Source organism: Giraffa tippelskirchi, chromosome 6 (genome assembly GCF_054371585.1).
Source record: "Giraffa tippelskirchi isolate mGirTip1 chromosome 6, T2T-mGirTip1v1.2.pri, whole genome shotgun sequence".
Lineage (NCBI taxonomy): Eukaryota > Metazoa > Chordata > Mammalia > Artiodactyla > Giraffidae > Giraffa > Giraffa tippelskirchi.
Window position 1 is genome coordinate 130,384,140 of NC_137280.1, and position 20,898 is coordinate 130,405,037.

The following is a 20,898-nucleotide window of genomic DNA, read 5'->3' on the forward strand; positions in this document are numbered from 1 at the left end:
GAATCCAGGAATACTTTAGAATCAAGGATGCCATTTATGTCTAATATATACCCATAAGTAGCCTGAGTCACTGACCACCGAAACTGGAATAATTATCTAACATACTAAGTAGGGACAAGGTAAGAGTGACCTTGAATAGTAGCTAATTTCCAAAAGTGCTATGCACGTATTGTAAGCTCAAAGGAAATTTAAGGGCTCAGTGGACAGAATTAGGCCTTCAGAACAAAAAGCAGAATGATAAAGAGCTAAAAAAGAATGACAAAACACATCTAAAAGACATCTGAAAGACAAAACACATCTAAGCCAAAAAAAAAAAAAAAAACACTAAACAATATCCATGACGACAAAGGGAAGAGAAATTGATGCCAAAGCAGACATCCACTAACCTCAGATCATTGATCTTTCCTCATTCCAGTGTGCATGAGTTTCCAAGAGTTGCTATAACAAGGCACTACAGACTGGGTGCTTTAAACAACAGAAACTTGCCGTCTCCCAGTTCTGGAGGCTCAAAGTCCTAGGTCAGGGTGTCAGCATGGTTGGTTCCTTCCGAAGGCTGTGACAGAGAAACTGTTCCAGGGCTCTCTCTGAGCTTCTAGTGCTTTTCTGTCTGTCTTTGGCATTTCTTGGTTTGGAGATGCTTCACCCTAACCCCTACCTTCATCTTGGCCTTCTCCCTGGGTGCTTATCTCGCTGTCCAAATATGCCCTTTAAATAAGCACACAGTCGTCTTAACTTGATCGTCTGCCAAGACTGTATTTCCAAGGTTACATTTACCAGGACTAGTGGTTAGGACTTCAACTTCTTTCTGGTAGACACCATTCATGGAAACCAAGAATGAATGAACCACCATTCATTCATCATTCATAACACCATTTATGGAAAGCATTTTGGAGATCTACTTTATTTTTGAAAAGTTTATACTTTTCAAAAGGATTCACCATACATGTCTACAAAAGAACTGTACATCAATGTTCATAACAGCATTGTTCACAATAGTCAATGAGTAAAATCAATCTAAATGTCCATCACCTAATAAATGGATAAAAAAAATTGTGTTATAGCCATAAAATGGAATATTAGTCAGCCAAAAATATAGTATTGATTCATGTTACAACATGGATAAACCTTGAAAACATTACACTAAATGAAAGACGCCAGACACAAAAGGCTTATATTGTGAGATTCCATTTATATGACATGTCTAGAATAGAGGAATCCTTATGATCCAGTCTAACTTATGGTAGACCAGTAGTTACTGAGAGCTGGGGGTGTAAGGAGAAGGTTATGGGATTTGGGGGGAGATGATGAAAATTTCTGAAATTAGTGGTAATTGTCTCACAACTTAGAAAAATATACTAAAACCACTGAATATTATAGTTTAAGAAGGTGAATTTTATGGTATAGTAATTAAATCTCAACAAAAATTTAAAAAAAATTTTTTTTAAATCCCTAAAAAAAGGATTCAGCTATATGAACAGGGTTCCTTTAACTAACAGCTCTTTTAATACTTGGAAGAACCAAGTACAAAAATGGGCATATATTAATATGTGAATGGATAACATTAGAGTGTTAGGAATCATTATCTTTCACAGGTGGGATTAAGGGTCATTTTTTTGAATTTTTCTTTATTTTTCTGTATTTTCCAAGTTTTCTACAACAAGCATTTTCTAATTTTACAGTAAAAATTTTTTTTAAAAGAATTGCTTTCTGATTCCATTACAAGTACTTCTGATGTTAAGTCCAAACACCTAAATTTAGTCACACCTGGGGTGGACAGTTCCATGGAAAATTACACTCAACACTGACAGCACCTCTTGTTCTATCTTTCATCTTAGAATTTCTCCAGCACAGCCCACATGAGTTTGCTTAGGCAGAACGTAAGCTCTGCCTCAAAGTGTAGAGTAGTTACTATCCTCAGAGGATAGTGAAGAGTGTATATAAACTATTGATAAATGGGCCAGCTTCCAGATCTTTCTGGGGACAAGGTAGAGAGGTTTCTCAGGAGATTCCAATGGAAACACACCTTCATTGTCCAAAGCAATTACAGTGGCAGGTATCTTGATGATGACCATGCTTCTTCTATCTCACTCTCCCCCATTCTTGCTCTTATTCTACCTTGGGTAATTGTCCAAATAGCTATCTCTACTCAAAAAAAAAAAAAAAGGAATTGTTTTCAGGTAGTGTTTAGCATAGCAAGAGAGCACAGAAATTTAAAGAGCTAAAAGTAACAATAACTGCTAAAATTCACTGGATGTTTACTTTGTGCCAGGTACTATGTATTGTTATGCACTGCTCACTAAGACCTGGACAAACTCTGTTTCATACACAAAGAAAACAGGATTCAGAAACGTTTATTAGTGTAACTCAAGGGAATGTAACTAGTAAAGAGTGGAGTTGAAAAAACAAAACAAAACAAAACAAAACAAAAAGAGTGGAGTTGAATTCTTGGGCTGGCTGCTTCAAAAGCCAGAACACTTTACTGTCACATTATCATGCTTTGAAAGACTGAAGCTTTGGCAGCAATGAACTCATGGTGGTGTGCTGTGCTTAGTCGCTTAGTCATGTCCAACTCTCTGTGACCCCATGGATAGTACCCACCAGGCTCCTCTGTTCATGGGGATTCTCCAGGCAAGAATACTGGAGTGGGTTGCCATGCCTTCCTCCAGGGGATCTTCCCAACACAGGGATCGAACCCAGGTCTCCTGCATTGCAGGTAGATTCTTTACCGACTGAACCAGCAGGGAAGCCCAAGTATAATGGAGTGGGTAGCCTATCTCTTCTCCAGGGGATCTTCCCAATCCAGCAACTGGACCGGGGTTTCCTGCATTGCAGGCAGATTCTTTACCAGCTGAGCTATCAGGGAAGTCCCTGAACTCAGCCAAGGGGAAAAATGACTATTAGTTAATTTAACAACAAAACAATCCTCAAATCATTTACATGTATCTTTGCAGAAATACATCTTTTTGCAAAATGAGACCCTTGTTTAAGGAGAGTCTTATTTACCTATAACCCTTTTGCTCAGCAGTGATTTCTCCATGATTGAGTTAAAAAGAGAAAGATCTTGATGTTCTTTTTGCACACAACTAAGAGATGACTGAGATGCACAAAGGACAGTTGTAGTCTGGGATAACAATGAATTGTGTGAGGTTCTTTACTACAAAGGCATTAGGACTCTCAGCTGGCTGCATGTGCCCAGCACAAAGGAAAGTGGGTATTTGATAGCTCTCCAGTTCTTCTGTCTAGGGATTCAGCCAAATGGAATCATCCAAACTCGGAACATACTTTGGGGTCTGAATTTTCTATTTCAGCTGTCTCTGCTAATCAAATGAGCCAGGTAAGAGAAGTACAGAGCTCAGATTCTCCATCTATCAATGTCCCAGGATGACTTTGGAGATTTGAAACTCTAATTTGGAGGAAGGAGGAAGATTGGCCAGACAGATGACAACAGTATGTTCTGCTGTAGTGTTGAAGACTTGGCTACATATTTAAGCCCAGGAAGGATAGAGAAAGAAGAGGCAGGTGGAAACCATAGCCAAAGGAGTGTTGGTGAGAAAAGTCACACTGAATAATTATTATTCAAGGGTCAACTATATTAGGTCCTGGGCTTCACTGGTGGCACTAGTAGTAAAGAACCTATCTGCCAATGCAGGAGTCATAATAGACTTGGGTTCGATCCCCAGGTCAGGAAGATCCCTTGGAGGAGGAAATGGCAACCCACTCCAGTATTCTTGCCTGGAAAATCCCATGGACAGAGGAGTCTGGCAGGCTACAGTCCATAGGGTCTCATGGAGTCGGACACCACTGGAGCGACTTAGCATGCATGCACATAGTAGGTCTTGTGGGCAGCTACGTTCTCCAGGACTTGAATCTTCCAGGGCTTTGGTGAATGTGCCACCTCTGTTTCCTATTCCAGCACCTCATTTGTCCTTGGGGAACATCCATTGCCCCTCTTGATAAAGCTATCAATCAAGGTGTCCTTGCTTCTCTTGGACAAGCTAGGTTTGTGACACAAGTAAGCCATGTTGTTCCCTGAGAGTTCTACCCTCAAGAGAGAGTTGGGACTAGGTGACATCTTCATGTTGATGAAGCTTCAAGCTTCATGAAAAGCTGCAAATATGGATTCTGGTTGACTCAACAAAGTGCTTTTTTACCCATTTCTATGTTACATGATCACACCTTCATTATGAAAATGCACATTTTGAAAAGATAAATAGCTGAAGTACTGAGAGGACTTATTATAATGCTTCCTTTTTGTATATCCTTAATCACTTTGCTCTTCTGTCACTTCTTCATAGTTGATGAAAACCACCAGCTTTGGTTCAGTCTAACACCTACATACTCTGAGCCTGTGTCCATGCCACTGAATGTGCTGGATGAAAGCCCATCACCCCCTCGACTGGATTCACTTTAAAAAAAAGACTTTGAAACTAAAGTGGCCCCACCAGGCAGTCATATCACTTGCCCTTGGTTCATTCATCCTCCTGCATCCTAGACAATTATTTTGCACATGTCCTCTCCCAGTTTCTAATACCTCCTCCGCAATCCTCATTTTCAACTGACAGGTCAGCTTTATGCTTCACTGAGAAAATAGAAGCAACAAGCAATGAAACCGAAACTTTCCAACATCTTCATTCTCCTACTCTGCCTCGTTACTGTAGAGGAGCTTCCCATAGTCTTATCCAAAGCCTTTGCTTCTGTACTAAATCCTCTCTCCTCTCACTTACCCTAAGACATATTAATAAGTTTGAAAAATCTGTCCATACTCCCCGCATAACCAATTTATGCTCTCTACAGCATATTAATCCCATCTTACAAAAGCCTTCCCTTGACTCCATTCCCCTCATCAGCTACTGCTATCCCACTTCTTTGTTCCCCTTTTCATCAGAACTTCTCTAGAGTTGTCTGTGTTTCCTGTCTTCAGTTCCTCTACTTTCCATCTCTCTTGTATCCAGTTCAGTCAGGCTCCACCCGAACTGCTCCATTAATTTAATCAGTGACCTGCACTTGCTCAAATTCATTGGTTAATTAATCAGCCCTCAGCATCCTAAACCCATCAACAGTATCTAAGCAGTTGATCACTCCCTTCTCTTTGATTCACTTTTTACTTTGTTTTCAGGATGACACATTCTCTTGGTTTTCTCTTACCTTGAGGTTAATCCTTCACAATTTCCTTTGAGGTTCCTCCTCTTCTCTCCCAGCCCTTAATTGCAGTGCCTCAGGTTCAGTCCTTGGACTTCTTCTCTCTTTACTTGCTCTCTACTGGCCATCTCACCAAGTCCCATCTCAAGTCTGTTGACTCACACATGTAAATTTCCAGCATCCATCTCTCGTCTGAATTTAAAATTTGCATATCCTACTGCTGATTTGACATCTCTATTCAGATGTACACCTGAAACTTCATATGTCCAAGGACAGAACTCCTGATCTTCCTCAACAAACCTGCTCTAGCCCCAGCCTTCTCCATCTCTGTTTATTGTAATCCCATCCTTCCAGGTGCTCAGGTCAAAAAACTAAGTCATTCTTCATATCTGGTCATCAGGAAATTCTGTTAACTCTTCCTTTGAAATATATCTGCCCATTTCTCACTGCCTTCATGGCTACCACCCTAACCCAGGCTGTCATCATTCTCATACAGCAGCCCCTAAGAAGTGGGTTCCCCTGCTTCTACGCTTGCCCCTCTTTGCATTGTTCTCAGCAAAGCAGCTAATATAAGTCAAGTCAGGTCATATCTATTCTCAAGACATTTCCTTAGGGTAGATGTCAGCATCTGTACAGTGGCCCACAAAGTTCTGTGTGCTCTAGATTTCTGCTCCCTCTTGGTCCTCACCCTCTGCTGGGCTCACTCCATTCTAAACTCTGGTCTCCTTGCTGTTACATGAATATGCAAGAACACTCTGTCTGTGCTGTCACTGTTCCCTCTTCTTGGAATGTTCCTCCCACACATTATTTGCCTGCTTTCCTCACCTCCCTGAAATGTTTGCACAGATCTCATCCACTCACCTTCTGACCATCCTACATAATACGTACCACATCCTGTTCTCTTGATTCTCTTTACCTTGCTCAACTTTGTCTTTTGTGTTATGGTACCTGTCACCTTCTAATTTACTTGTTATTTTAACAATCTGTTTTCTGACTTCTTGTAGAATTTATTTGGGGGTATTACTTTCCCAAGCCTCTAGAACAGGGTTTCTCATCTGCAACACTGTTGATCTTTAGGTTTGTGATGGGCTGCTGTTCTGTGCTTTGCAGGATGTTAAGCAGTACCCAGTTAGAACCCTATATGAAACAACTGATTGGTTCATGATTGAGAAAGGAGTACAACAAGGCTGTCTATTGTCACTCTGTTTATTTAACTTATACGCTGAGCACATCATAAGAAATGCCAGGCTGGATGAGTTACAAGCTGGAATAAAGATAGATGGGAGAAACATCAACAACCTCAGATATGCAGATGATACCACTCTAATGGCAGAAAGTGAAGAGGAACTAAAGAAATTCTTTATGAGGGTGAAGGAAAAGAGTGAAAAAGCCAGCTTAAAATTAAGTGTTAAAAAAACTAAGATCATTGCATCCAGCCCCATTACTTCATGGCAAATAGAAGGGGAAAAGGTGGAAGCAGTGACAGACTTTTCTTGGGCTCTAAAATCACTGCGGATAGTGACTGCAGCCATGAAATCAGAAGACGATTGCTTTTTGGCAGAAAAACTATGACAAACCTAGACAGTGTATTAAAAAGCAGAGACATCACTCTGCTGACAAAGTTCCATATAGTCAAGGCTATGGTGTTCCCAGTGGTCATGTATGGTTGTGAGAGTTGGACCATAAAGACGGCAGAGCGCCAAAGAATTGATGCCTTCGAACTGTGGTGCTGGAGAAGACTCCTGAGAGTCCCTTGGACAGCAAAGAGATCAAACCAGTCAATCTTAAGGGAAATCAACACTGAATACTCATTGGAAGGACTGACGCTGAAGCTGAAGCTTCAGTACTTTGGTCATCTGATGCGAATGGCTGACTCATTGGAAAAGTCCTTGATGCTGGGAAAGACTGAGGGCAGAAGGAGAAGGCCCCAGAGAATGAGCTGGATGGATGGCATCACCGATGCAGTGGACATGAACTTGGGCAGACTCCAGGAGATGGAGAGGGGCAGGGAGGCCTGGCGTGCTGCAGTCCACGGGGTCGCAAAGAGTCGAACACGACTGGGGGACTGAACAACAACAACAATGGCCTCTAACCTCTAGTTGCCAGTAGCTCCCCCTAAATGTGACAACAAACAATGTCTTCAGACATTGCCAGATGTCTGCTGGGGAGCGAAGTAGTCCCCACTTGGGAACTATGGTAGAGAAGAGTGCATACGCCTAGCTGACATTCAATCATTATTCATTGAAAGAAAGGAAAAAAGGATGAGCAATTTTAGATACATGTATTCCTCATGGTGTCTCCCAGCATTCATAATTGACCATCGTCATCACAGGAGCAGCTTTCACCCTTGAGCAGTAAAAGCTAAATCCTAGGCACTCATAGGACACAATGGCTGGTTCTGTTCTTGTTTCTGTGCAACACAACTTGTGGGAGAGAAAGGTGTAAAGTTAAGGATAGTAAAAGAAAATTAGGCATCAGAGGAAAGACGCACAGAGAGGCACACTGTCTCGGAAGGTATGCTTATGAGAGTTATATGGATTTGTTCAGGAGGATTTATAGACCTTGGGACACTGAGTCTATTTCTGTACAGCTTTCATTCCCTTGAACAGCCATCTTTCTTCCTTGGTATACCTATAGATCAGTTTCAGGTGTATACCTATAGATCAGTTTCAGGTGTCAACATTTGATTATGTCCAAAGATAGTAAATGATAAAAAAAAGAAAAACAAATAATAAGAATGTTTGTTGAGCCCATATAGACACTGTCATTTAATTCATAACAGCCTTGGGAAGTTGGTCCTACTATTAGTCCCCATTCTAGATATGAAGAAATAGGCTCAGCAAGGTTCAATAATTTGTTCAAGGCCACATAACTGGAAGTGTGAATGAGCTGGAATGTTAATGTAAGTACATTAGAAGTATATAATATATGCTTGTGCTCATGCTCAGTCACATCTGACTCTTTGTGACCCTATGGACTGTAGCCCACCAGGCTCCTCTGTCCATGGAATTCTCCAGGCAAGAATACTGGAGTGGGTTTCCATTCCATTCTGCAGGGGATCTTCCACCTAGGGATCAAAGCTGCATTTCTTGTGTCTCCTACAATGGCAGGCAGATTCTTTACCACTGTGCCATCTGAGAAGCCCTCTTATATATAGTGTTACTTATAGAAGGTTTTATTAAGTAATACAGTGCAATCACAAGACCCATGCACAAGTCAGTCTCATTAATTGATAGCTATAAATGCCACCTGAGCCCATCATTTCTTTCCCACAGTCAGAAAATACATAGCACATCAAATCATAAAGACAATAATAATTTAAGACTTTGGGCTGATTCTCTGATTGGAGTGTTCTTTTTTATTTTCAAAGGAAGAGTACTCTTCAGGAAAGAATGAGGCCAGCAATTCTGTTCAGTGAAAAGACTCTATGGACTTAACACGCTTTGAGGCATGAGGAAGAGCTGCCTTTACCAGAGTGTTTTTCCTAAAGGACGTGTCCTCAGAGTCAAGATTCCATTTAGCTTGTTTATTTATTTAGTTGAAAGGCAAATCATACTTATGGTACAAAATTAAAAAAAAAAAGACCTACAGTGAAAAGTAAGTCTCTCTCCCTCTCTTTTCTCCCAGTCACTGAGTTTCTCTCTCAAGAGGCACTCTCCTCTCTCCAGTTCCATGGGAGGCCTTCCAGTCCCTCTGCACAAACAGCCATGTCGGTGAATTCAGGGCTTCATCTGGAGAGCATTTCCTGCTTCCAGAGCACATCCACATTGAGGGCATCTTCTCTCCTGATCTCAGCAAACTGCCCAACTGCGTGAAGGAAACCTGCTGATTACCTCCACGTGTGTCCCCTTCACAGCATTCATCCAGGGTCCTGAGACATTTAATGAGGCCTGGTGTCTCTGCCACAAGTTGCTGCTCCCTTTCCATACTCTTAGAAAAATCTGAACACAAATGTCCCACAGGTATTTAGTCGTAAAACCCAAATAAAATGAGTAAGCACTTGCCAAGATTGATTTTTTTTTAAGGCAGTGATCCTTGAATTTCCCTACACAGGCACGTTTCTCCCCCTCTCTGCTGGGCTTAGATGCCAGCTGTATGTTGCCATGGTCCGAAGAAGGACCTGTGGGTCTCCCCTGGCAGATGCAGCCACTGTTTTAGCCTGAGGGCCCTGCAGGCAGCCCCTGGCAACATTTTAAATTCAACATCAAACTTCAACTTGAAATTTAAAAAAGAGGGGGGGAAATGACAAGATGTCAAAGTCTCCGAACCCAGCAAGTGGTGCTTGCAAATGTACCCAATCTGGATTGCTTTGAGCAGGGGGGACGTTCCTTGTTTCTTGTGGCTGCTGAAAGTGACTGTACACCATCAAAGGGACCTTAAAGGATGTTGGAAGAGCTCAAAGGGGCTGCTGTGTCTCAATAAGAGACCTCCAGATCTGGCCAGTGAGCCTTGGAAGCAAAGGCAGGTGGAAGGCTTTCCAGAGTATATTTTTAAGGTCAAATAGCAGGTTGCAAAACAATGCATATTAAAGACCCATCCTTGGAAAAAAATTGTGTGCGAATACATAGCAAAAGCTTTAGCAAGCTATACTCCCTAAAATTCACAGTTCTAAGATCATACAATATTTAAAATTTCTTCCTTATATCTTTCTCTATCTTCTGAATTTTTTTGCAAAGACCCGACGTATTGCATTGTAACCACAAAAATGCTATCTGTATAAACTCTGAAAATACAAAAGAACAAAGCTGGGTGTCTAGCCCCTCAGTGCCTACAGACTCCTAGAGCAGAAAACAGCAAGTTCTCAACTGCCCAGGCGCTTAGTGGTCAAATCTCCAGGTGTGTAAAATTCAGGGGGCAAGTTCACTTAGCACAGTGCTTAGCGTGGCGTGAACCAGAGTTCAGTAATAATAGCATCCAACTGCATAGAGAGTCACAGCATAGCACTACTGTCATCATTCATTGCATCCCACAGCCTCTCTGGGAAGTATACAGAGCAGTCATCTTTACTCTCAATTTGCATATGGAAAAACTGAGGCTAGAGAAATGTAGGAGGTAAGGAGTAGCCTTGCCTGAAACTTGTCTTCAAGCATTTACCACCACATATTTTAAGATGTGTGCACACTTGGGAATCATCTTGTGAATTTCAAACTATATGCTGCTCCTTTGGAGTGGTGATGAGAAAATTTTCCTTGAGAACCAGAAATGTAAACTTGGGAATCATTTGAGGCAAAGGCTTCTGAAGGTAATACATTATCAATTCCAGGTAGTTGCATTATTGGATAAAGATCATCAGGTCAGGGAATTGTGCTGTCCTACCTGGCCTCTAGTGAACATTTTGCAGGACTTTAAAGGGCTGAAATTTGGCCAGGGGCTGCCTCTTATTCTAGGTTTAGCTCTGGCCCTTAATATGTGGGTGACACAATGTGACACTCTTTTCTTGATGAACGAAAGAATGAATGAATTTGGATCAGAGCTTTAGAGGAGAGAGACCCTTCCTTCTCTGTCCCACGCTTCGAGTCTGTTTTCCCATATGGCTCACCTCTGATCATCTCTGCTTCTTCTCCCCTACCTGACTCCTCCCCTGCCTCTGATTAGAACTTCCACGTGGGGGTGGGTGGCTTGGAGGGTAGAGCTGAGAGAAATATGGGAAGTATAGGGAAAAAAATATGGTAAGAAGAGGGTTGGGTACTGTGTATAAAATAGGTAGCTAATGAGAACCTACTGGATAGCACGGGGAACTCAATGCTCTATGGTGATCTAAATCGGAAGGAAATCCAAAAAGGAGGAGGTATATGTAAACATATAGCTGATTCACTTTGCTGTACAGCAGAAACTAAGACAACATTGTAAAGCAACTATACTCCAATAAAAAATTTTTTTAAAAAAAGAACAGAGGTGGGTAGTCAAATATAAGATATTAAAAAAGAATGTAATCCATTTGCTCCCTCATCTACCAGAAAAGGAATGCAATTTCCCCTCAATTCTAGCTGCTCTGGGCACTAACTATAAAAATACTAAATGAGAAACGGAGTCGGTTGTTGTCATTTCAAATACAAATGGGCATGTACATTCAGCCTTTACGGCTAGAAAACTTCCACTTCCAGCGCTCTGTATTTATTGGCTTTGACTTATCGATAGAACATCCTGGGGCCTGTAGTCCTCCTTCCCACAGAGCAAAGACACCATCAGCAACCGCTTTCTCCTCTCAACCCATGAATAATAATGTGGATGATGATGATGGTGTTATTATTATCATTTGGTATTTAGCCAACGTCTTTCCCCGAAGTACTTAAAGCACTTTATAGGCATTGCCTTATTATTCCTCACAATACCTCCCCTGAGAGAGGGCCAGAACAGAGATTTGATTTCCATTTCACTGAGAGGAGAGGCTGAGACCCAGAGCAATGAAAGGGCTGCTCCAAGGTCACCTGGAGAAACTGGGCTGAGATTAGGAGAAGAACTGGGGGCTGGTAATGGCTGTTTAAGGGTGCCTTCCCACCCCCCTCGAGGGAGAAGGAGTCACTGGCTCATTCACTGAGTTCTAAGTATAATAGGACATCAAAAGGGAAGTTTTGGCCAAGGCACATTCTAAAGTGAGGCACTGGAACAAGATACAAACATTTTCAAAGGGGGTGGCTGAGAAACCCCTCACTCACCTCAAGGGTATAAAAGGGCCATTAGTTGGAGATGAGAGGAGTTTTGAAGAGGGAGGCGTGGAGGCTGTGCTTCCCCTCAACCCCAAGGAAAAAGACTTCAAGACCATCAAAGAACTTAAAATGAGTCATTTGCTGTTTCTAGCAGACAGTGGACAGGTGTGAGCCTTGTTCAAGAAATCTAAGGAAGATGAGGTTGGCCTAGTGGCCTCTGATGATGGAGGTCTGAAACTTGGGAAATCATTGTTCTCCTAGAGTTAAATGGAGTAAAGGATACCTGAGTATTTCCCATGACCAGATGTGGACCACATGCAAGAGAAAGTCAGCTTGGGGCCATTGTAGATTCTGCCCAAGAAGTCTACCAGAAGAGGCAAGGGGGCCTTGGTAGAAAAAACCTGGAAGTGAAATCTAAGATGCCCAGGGGTGATGGGTGGAGCCATAGGCAATGAACAGAATAGGAGGCATTAAGCAAGCAATCTGCATTGATGTGGGTCTCAATGAATGCAAGGAAACCTCTCAAGAGAGTAAGCTTTACACTTCTGCCAAGTTTGATGTTAGCATTGTCCAGGGAGAACATTCCTGCTTCTGTGTATGGTCAGACCACTCAAGGTGGCTCTTTCTTGCTCTCTGTACATCCCCTGCCAGACCAGCCTGCCTCTCCTACACCCTACTTACAACTGACTGACCTTCCTGTGTACTTGCCCCGGGCCCCGACTAGTGACTATTCTTATCAAAGGGCAGTGAGTGGTGTGCACCTCTGCTGGTTTCCCTGGTAACTAATGAGCCAACCTGATGTCAGTTCCCCCTATAACTGGCAATCTCTTCTCCCTCCCAGGGAGTGAAGACTAATGCCTTGTCCTGCCCACTGTCCACTGCACGCTGGGGTGTTGCTCTAGGACCTTGCTTCAGACGCGTAAGCTCCCTGTCCGTCAAACCACTGATGTCTGTGTTGCTGAATCTGGGCTCTTTCCTCAGTCTTCAAGCTGGGCAAGTGCAGGCCTTGCAGACCTGTGGGGTCCAGCCCAGCATCCTGTTACCTCTTCTCCCTCAGCCTGCATCTCCTGCAGGAGTTAGGGGGAGTTGGGAAGTATTTACAGAAGTCTATCAGATCCCATTCCCTAACTCCAGCGCTAAGGCAGGGGAGCTGAACATTTAACTTTAAGTCATATTAGATATATTTATTATTACATGGTGACTGGCCATCTTAATTACCAAATTGAGACCATGTTTTATGAATTAAAGTAAATATAAGTTGCCCAAGAGTAAACAGAACAGTCATGGAAACCAGCCTAAATATTTATCCTGTGGAAGAATTCACCCCACAGGGCAGGTAAATGAACAGAGGGGTCAACATTAAATTACTTTGTGATTACATCCCATGAACTTGTTTAACAAAATAGCTATATAAGCTTTCCTGGGGTCAGGGGTTGTACCAAGAAACACTGCAATGCTGTAAACATGATTTTCACCATCATTTATATCCAGTTTTATCCAACATCATATAAAAGTGAAAGTGTTAGTTGCTCAGTCATGTCCGATTCCTTGCGACTCCATGAACTGTACCCTGCCAGGCTCCTCTGTCCATGGAAAATTCTCGAGGCAAGAATACTGGAATGGGTTGCCATTCTCTTGTCCAGGGGATCTTCCCGACCCAAGGGATTGAACCCAAGTCTCCCGCATTGCAGGCAGAGTCTTAGCCACCAGGGAAGCCCTATCAAAAAGCAACTACCATTTAGAAGCATAGATTCTGGGTGAGGCACTGACAAAGCACGTCACATACATCATCTCAGTTAATGCTCTCAGTTACCCTAAGAAGTAGATTTTCCTCCCATTTTCTTGATAAGGAAACCAAGGCATAGAAAGGTAAAACAAACTTGCCTATAGGCGCACAGCTTGCTAAGTGGCAGAGCTAGAATTCATCCCAGGTTTGTCTGACTCTAAACCTTGCTTCTAAGCCATGCTATAAACCTTCTTCAGAGTCATACAAGCTGTTCTGGGCCTTTTCAGTGTCCTCCCAGCCTGGGTGACACACATTTAACCTTTCTATCCTCTGAGTGTCTATATAACAGCCTGGAAGTTTGCCCAAACTGAGTACCCTGAGCTCATCAGTGTCTTGGTCCATGGGTGGAACTTAAAAGTATCTATTGACTGGCTGATAACACATATTCAAGTGTGAGCTTTGGAGTCAGGTTGACATCTGACATTTATTAGGTGTGTGATCTTTGGTAAAGTACTTATCCTCAGTTTCATCATCTGTGAAATGGGTTGATAATGCCTTCCTGGAAGGGCAGCTGGGAGGATGGAATAAGCCTGTTATCTATTACTCTACATGCCTTAAGTAATTGTTTGTTGAAAGAATCACTAAATGCTGCCTTGTTGTTGTTTAGTGGCTGAGTTGAGTCTGACCCTTTTGTGACCCCATGGACTGTAGCCTGCCAGGTTCCTCTGTCTGTGGGATTTCCCAGGCAAGAATACTGGAGTGAGTTGCCATTTCCTTCTCCAGGGCATCTTCCTGACCCAGGGATCAAACCTGTGTCTCTTGCATTGGTAGGCAGATTCTTTACCACTGAGCCATCAGGGAAGCCACTAATGCTGCTTTGTGTTGTTCCTTATTCACATATTTAATGACTAATATTTCCAATCAGATCAGGGGTTTCATAATGGGTCAGTTCTCATCCTCTATCCAAGTGTTAGGCAGACAGTGCTGGGTGGATATTAGCAGCTGATTGACATCAGCCATTTTTGCCATGGAAGAATGCATAGTCTGGAAACTCTCCTATCGACATGGAGAAGTATCCAGTCAGGGGAAGTATATTTCAGGGAAGTGAAGTAAAAGTATGTGACTAATGCTCAATTAAATTGGTAGCTAAAAAAGTATATGTGTGAGTCAGTGCATATCCAAAGTGCTTATTATATATAATCTCACTGAGTCTTCACACAATGCTGTGAAGTAGACTCTATTATTGCATCCTTTTTTCTTTTTTTTGGCTTTAGGAAAATAAGACTTAAGAGAGGTTAGGTAATTTATCCAAGGTCATATGACTACTGTGGGGATGATGGTATTGAAAACGCATTAACCATTTACTGGACCTCGGAAGTCTACCATCAGTAATTCCTACTTCTGATCTTCCTTATATATAATTCCAGTGTTCACCTAGCATAAAATATTATTACATGTCTTCTCTTAGCTACTGTATTTTAACATTCACACTTTCATTACTTTTGATATTTATCAAGTTGTTTGGCATCCCCCTTGGAAATAAGACAGAGTGGCTAGAAAAGAATGTGTATTACCTATTGTTTTATAAGCATTTTGAATTCAGAGACCATGTCTTCCCCATCTTTGTGTCTTTTCTGGGCCTTGCTCAGAGCATGTGCTCAATGAAGACTTGTTAAGTAGACTGTTGACCAGATCTACTCCCAAAATATGTATTCAATCTGTTCACTTCTCTCCAACACCACTGTAACTCCAGTTCAAGCTACTAACAAGTTCAAGCTACTCTTCCCTGGAGAACAGTAAGCCGGCTTCCAACTGTTTATTCCATTTCCACACTGTGACTGCAGTGATCTTTTTTATACCATTTGTAACAGGAGTAATAAATTGGAAATTTTAAACTAACATACCATTCTTTTCCCCATGAAGAGTCTCAAACAGCTATCTGCCACTGCATACAACTTCTGGTGAGAGTGAATGGGGATGACTGTCCTGAAGGAAGGAAAAAGGGATGCAGGAAGTCCACACCAAGGGAGAGGAAGAGGGAAGCTGACGCCTTCTACTCCAGGGCACCTGGGGGTAAGATTAGGGGACAGAGATGGTGAAACATGTGTGCCTGCCTCCCTATAGGTGGACTGAAAGGAGACTTTTATTTGGCTTCTCATTCTGATTTGGCCTCTGGGAGGAGACCACCTTGCCCGTGCCAAATGTGGAAGAGTCATTTCAGGGTAAAACCAATGGCATGGAATGATAAAGTTAAATCACAAAAAATCTAACCTTGGCCCTTTATAGCACAGAAAGTGTCCAGAAGCTCCCTTGTGCTCCGTGGAGGGCTGCAGTGGAATGGTTTGGAAAGCGTATTGACCATGGAAAAACTGAGGACTGCAAGCTGACCCCCAAACCCAGAGTTGAATGGGACTCAAGGGCAGGCTGCAAGGTCTGTAGTACCAGGAAGATCGAAGTTGGTGTAGATGGGCTGGGGTGTCAGGGCTTTACCACCAGAGGTAGTAAGACAGGCATGCTCACTCAGTTCTGTAGCAGGTAGGGAAGGAGAAGAAGGCAAGGGCCCATTCCTGCTGCAGCATCTAGAAAGGATTCTGAGACCCTAACTAAGACCCACGTTTGGTCCAAGTCCCTCCCCGCCCCTCACAAGGACTTGTCTGTCCTCTGCCATACCTCAGGGGCCATGGGGGGCGGGGAACAAATCCTCCCAGCATTTTCTGAGACCAAGATAGATAAATATTGAAATGTCAAGTTTCTGCTGAAGTTAGGAAAAAGTTAAGATTGGATCCATGTGAGGAAATAGAGAAACATTTTGTTTGCACATCTAAACACAGTTGAGTACGTTTCCACTTGCAGTTAAGTTAAATCTAAACTCCCTCCCGTGGCCTACAAGGCTCAGCATCATCTGGGCCAAGTCAAACTCCCCCATAACTCACGTCTGACATTGCGTCAGTCCTGAGAGCATATGCACTTCTCTCCCGTCAATCCTGAGCGCATGCGCACCTCTCTCCAGTTATTCTTGAGAGTATGCGCACCTTTCTGCTGCGGGACATGACACTGATACCACCCTCCATGGAAACTGCCTTGTCCAGCATTCTCAGAATTACATCTTCCTCTCTCTTCAGGCTTCAGCTTACACGTCACCTACCTACTCAGAAAAGCCTTCTATGACTGCCTCACCTCAAATAGCCTGTCCCCGTTGTCTGTTTTCTTCTATCCCGGGACTCTCTTTGGGGCGGTGGTAACACTTTGGAATTATTTTGTTTATTTGTATGTTTATCCATTTCCTCGTTCACTGCCTGACTTTTAGACTCTAAGTTCCCTAAGGACTAGTTAACTAAAGTATCTGTTGAAGGGAGTGAGGAAAGGAGGGAGGGAGCCTTGTTAACAGATATTCTCAACACGAACAGAACTGTTGAGTCATTCTCAAAAACTGTTTCTCGAGCATTGTAGCAGGTGCAGTTGGTACCCAACCTGGATCCTTTTACCAGGCCAGTACATCCATGCCCCAGCTTTGCAGAGGTTGGCTGCTACTGGCTCACATATTTGTAATCTTCTCAAAAGGGCTGTCCGTGCTTGCAGTGAACCACATGGTGGGAGATGCCTCCAGAGGTGGCATGGCATCTGGCTGATTGATGGGGGAGCGTGACAGTCCAGCCCCTTTACCTGGGCAGGATAAGCTCCGAGATGCAGTTCATTCCACAGAGATCCCAGTGAGATCGCTTCTAGGCTAGGTTTTCCCTAAGTCCCATCTTTGCCTATCTCCTTCTTCTGCCCTGTCTTCTTCTCTCCCTCTCTCTCACCCCTCTCCCTGACCCATTAAAGGCTTCTTCTGAGGGTAGTCCCTCTCAATCACTTACACAAGAAGCGCCATCTGGGCCTCTGCATCCAGAGAACCTCATTTATCGCAAGCTTCTTTCACGGACACTGGGCAGGGGCAGTGGAGGAAGGGGTACTGAGAAGAGGACACTGGCCACTGCTGAGGCTGGGACCACAGCAGTGTCACCTTCCTCTTCCCCATCCTTCACATGCCGATTCAACCCTGCAGATGCTTCGGACGTTCCACTCAGAACACCATCAATTATTGAAGAAGCTCCAAAAGAGGGACTGTAAACGAAGATGAAAGATGCCAATGGAAGACAGGCAGGTCCCACTGCTTGGGGAAGATCTAAGCGATCATGTCTGGGAAAAAAGCATTTTAGTTTCCTGCTGTGAGAACTCTCCAAATGCTTTGGAGGCTGAAGAAGCAGTTCTGACATAGATAGGAGAGTGCAGGCAGGGCTGATGGGCCTTTTTCATCTCCCCTTCTTTGGCTGATCAAGAGGCAGGCACTATAAATCTGATGGCAAGGGCTGAGACAGTAGCAAACCTCTTTTCATCTCCCTTCTTGTTTTTTGGAGACACTAAGGAGTGGGAAGCCAGCCAGGCCCCAACTGTCAGGCAGCCTCAGAAGGGGAGGGACCCAGCCTGGGAAGTTTGCCCTGGTCCTGAGGTTGCAGTGTGATGGGGTGGTGGTGCAATAGTAATGCCTGTGTGAGGCGTAAGATGGTAGTCCGTTTGGTACCATCCTCCAAGTCATCTCAGGCACTTGCAGCCAAGGAAGAATGAGAGAGAAATCAGGTCAAGAGTAAAATTAAAGAGGGAACATGTTAAAAGGGATATTTAAAGGAAGTGTTTTCATCTGAAACAACCTGCTCCTTTTGGAAGCCTAAATGTCAAGCAACAACTACAAATATTTATTAAGAATTTATAAGGATGCAGACACTGAGTTAGGCATTGATATAAACCCGAGCCCTCGAGAATGAGACATGCTCAGCAGCGGATTCAAACCAGCTGGGGAATCCAGTCATGCTGAAGACAGGCATCTTCTACAATATCTGTGAATGGTAGTCCTGACTTAGGATTCAGGCTGGATCGGGATGCTTGGAGGATCGCAAGCTCCTTGAGAACAGGGGTCTTTGTCTTGTTCCCCAGAGTTTCTCCAGTGTTTAGAAACAGAACTCTATGAAATCAAATAATAAATGGGCAAGATAAGTGTACTGATTTGGCATTCATTGGTCACCCATCTCCTTTTCTCATGAGCTAGGTTTCTTGGGCAAGATAACTTGAATTTTCTGAGCTTTGGTTTCCTTGACTATAAAGCAAGAAAAGATAATATCTGCCTTCTAGGTTACAGATGAGATTTGAACATGCTATGCTGTACATAGCACAGTGGGTGGCACAGGGTGAGTACTGGCAAATGGCAGTGACTGTCATTATCGAGCCTTGTATATTTCATGTGACAAGTGAAAAATAAAAGAATTTTGCAGGTGTGAAAACTGATCGCAGAGAAGATCTGGTAGCAAGCAGAGTAAAACAAGGCAGTGACTTCCCAATTTTTCCTGGCTGACCATTGAAAAAAATGCCATAAAAAAATAAGGCTATTCTTAGTTGTCAAGAAGCCTAAAATAGCAATTTTGAAATAAAGGAGGCAATAATGTGTTACAAAAGCCAATCTGTCTATTCAGATCTGTTTCAAAAGACTGGAAATTAAATGATCATAAAAAGATCTTGGAGAGATACCATTTAGGGAAGAAAGCTAGTTATCTAATTATGTACTGTGTGAATTATATCTAATTCTAATCCAAATTTAATATAAATGCATTCATTTATAATAAGAACCTAATGACAATTTAAAAGCATCCTATTCAGCTTTGATTTTAAAATCAAATACTTATTCCCTCACACAAATTTGATGTGATATGTCCAAGAGAGCCTATGAATATTCATAGCTAGTATATGAGCTGCATGTCCATATTCATATAATATACTTCTTACCCAAGCTGAAAGATGCGTCCTTTTTCCTCTGGAAAGGCAATCATGAAAGTGGAATGGAAAAGCCAGCAGTCTCTTAAAGAAAAGTCGCAGCATCCAGAGGGGCTGCCAGCCTAATAAATTGTTTGTTGAACTGGTTTGGATGATGAGGTTGACAAGGCAACATGAAGCTTAAAAAGGAAATCTGCCAAGGTGGCCGATATGCCTGGGGCTCAGGCTGCCTCTGGTGCCTCCATCAGGCATGAGCAAATTCTCAGAAGCCCCACATGCTCTGCTGGAAGCAAAGGCACAATTCACTGACCATGTCAGCTGGAGATCTCGCCCGGCCCCTTCCAACCTCAGGCAATCCTGATCTTGGGGCCCAGGAGGGTCTTTGCTACTTAGCATTGCACCTGGCTGCTCCATCTCTCGGAGGACGGCCAGGTGGAGACATCTCAAATGAAAGGCTGAAGTCCTGAGCCAGAATGCGTGCACATAGGTGGACTTCATTTTACTCACTAGAGTAGAATCACTTGTGTGTTAAAAAGATTTTTCTAAGTTGACTATTGTTGTCCATGTACTATATTGTAAAAGGAGCCTCCCTGGTGGCTCAGCGGTAAAGAAACCACCTGCCAGTGCAGGAGACACAGGTTCGATCCCTGGGTCGGGAAGATCCCTTGGAGAAGGAAACGGCAGCCCACTCCAGTATTCTTGCCTGGGAAATCCCATGGACAGAGGGAGCCTGGCAGGCTGTAGCCCATGGGGTTGCAAAGAGTAGACGTGACTTAGTGGCTAAATAAGAACAATGACAATACAGTAAAAGAATCCTATGGCAAATTCTGTTGTAAAGTAAGGAATGCTTTTGGAGAGCTGCTTTCCTTCTGCAATTATGGAGTGGAGTCTAGTGCACACGGAGCTCTCAGCAAATACAAGAGAGTGGATTGGCAAGGAAGCACCTGGCCTTCGGAGTCATGTCCTACATTTGGGTTCTACCACTGAGTTGAGTAGGATTTTGTTTACCTGAGCTAAGCCCCTGAATGGAGGAATCTTCATCTCTAAACTGGGGATAATAATATCTGCCCTATAAAGGAACAGAGTGAATGAAATAAGCAAGGCACAGCGACACAGGAAATCCTCCCTCCACGTCAGGACTCATCAGAGTTGATGCTTCTTGAAGCGGAGACCTTCCCCACCCGCCAATCCCACAGGAACCGGCTAAGTCACGGCTGTAACTCATACTGGGTTGAGGAGGGCAGACCTCCAGGCAGATGTGACTACTCCTTCCCTGCTCCACAGCCTTTGCTGGGGCCTCTGGGGAAGCTCTTCCCCTACTCTTCCTGGATTGTTTGCATGCCTGTCTTCCCACCTAAACTGAAGCTGTTGGAGGGTCGTCTTAGGTGTAGCATCACGAGGGCCCAGCACAGTGCTAGGCACACACTAACTGTGCAACTGGATTAATTTACATTGCAGTTTTAAATATCTCCACAGGTGGCTTTGGGTGTTAAGAAAAGGGGAAAGAAAACCTTGTAGGTTAGGTCTCTCTTATTTCTAAGTCCAGAAAACCCAATATCAGTGGGCTTAAACACAGGTAACTGC

At 43.3% G+C, this 20,898-nt stretch overlaps 1 long non-coding RNA gene across 1 annotated transcript in view; it reads left to right on the top strand.

The window, feature by feature from the left end:
- LOC145511543 (uncharacterized) overlaps positions 1-20,898 on the top strand; it is a 57,415-nt gene that overhangs the window by 14,509 nt on the left and 22,008 nt on the right. The window contains exon 4 of the long non-coding RNA XR_014057935.1: positions 15,436-15,585. This is a non-coding gene — a long non-coding RNA (uncharacterized LOC145511543). The remainder of the gene's footprint in view (positions 1-15,435; positions 15,586-20,898) is intronic.